Below are 1,467 nucleotides of genomic sequence, written 5' to 3'. Positions count from 1 at the left end.
ACCTGGAGGTTCACACACATCAGTCCCACAGAGACCTGCAGGTTCACACACATCAGTCCTACAGAGAGACCTGCAGGTTCACACACATCAGTCACACACAGAGACCTTCAGGTTCACACACATCAGTCCTACAGAGACCTGCAGGTTCACACACATCGGTCCCACAGAGAGACCTGCAGGTTCACACACATCAGTCACACAGAGAGACCTGCAGGTTCACACACATCAGTCTCACAGAGACCTGCAGGTTCACACACATCAGTCCCAAAGAGAGACCTGCAGGTTCACACACATCAGTCCCACAGAGAGACCTGCAGGTTCACACACATCAGTCCCACAGAGACCTACAGGTTCACACACATCAGTCCCACAGAGACCTGCAGGTTCACACACATCAGTCCCACAGAGACATCAGTCCCACAGAGACCTGCAGGTTCACACACATCAGTCCCACAGAGAGACCTGCAGGTTCACGCACATCAGTGCTACAGAGAGACCTGCAGGTTCACACGCTTCAGTCCTACAGAGACCTGCAGCTTCAAACACATCAGTCCCACAGAGAGACCTGTAGGTTCACACACATCAGTCCCACAAGAGAGACCTGCAGGTTCACACACATCAGTCCCACAAGAGAGACCTGCAGGTTCACACACATCAGTCCCACAAGAGAGACCTGCAGGTTCACACACATCAGTCCCACAAGAGAGACCTGCAGGTTCACACACATCCATCCCACAGAGAGACCTGCAGGTTCACACACATCCATCCCACAGAGAGACCTGCAGGTTCACACACATCAGTCCCACAGAGACCTGCTGGTTCACACACCTCAGTCCTACAGAGAGACCTGCAGGTTCACACACATCAGTCCTACAGAGACCTGCAGGGTCACACACATCAGTCCCACAGAGAGACCTGCAGGTTCACACACATCAGTCCTACAGAGACCTGCAGGTTCACACACATCAGCCGTACAGAGAGACCTGCAGGTTCACACACATCAGTCCTACAGAGACCTGCAGGTTCACACACATCAGCCGTACAGAGAGACCTGCAGGTTCACACACATCAGTCCCACACAGAGACCTGCAGGTTCACACACACTAGTCCCACAGAGAGACCTGCAGGTTCACACACATCAGTCCCACACAGAGACCTTCAGGTTCACACACACCAGTCCCACAGAGAGACCTGCACGTTCACACACATCAGTCCCACAGAGACCTGCAGGTTCACACACATCGGTCCCACAGAGGCCTGCAGGTTCACACACATCTTTCCTACAGAGAGACCTGCAGGTTCACACACATCAGTCCCACACAGAGACCTGCAGGTTCACACACACTAGTCCCACAGAGAGACCTGCAGGTTCACACACATCAGTCCCACACAGAGACCTTCAGGTTCACACACACCAGTCCCACAGAGAGACCTGCAGGTTCAAACACATCAGTCCCACAGAGACCT

Source organism: Lampris incognitus, chromosome 15 (genome assembly GCF_029633865.1).
Source record: "Lampris incognitus isolate fLamInc1 chromosome 15, fLamInc1.hap2, whole genome shotgun sequence".
In the NCBI taxonomy this organism is placed as follows: domain Eukaryota; kingdom Metazoa; phylum Chordata; class Actinopteri; order Lampriformes; family Lampridae; genus Lampris; species Lampris incognitus.
Note: the sequence above shows the minus strand (reverse complement) of the source record.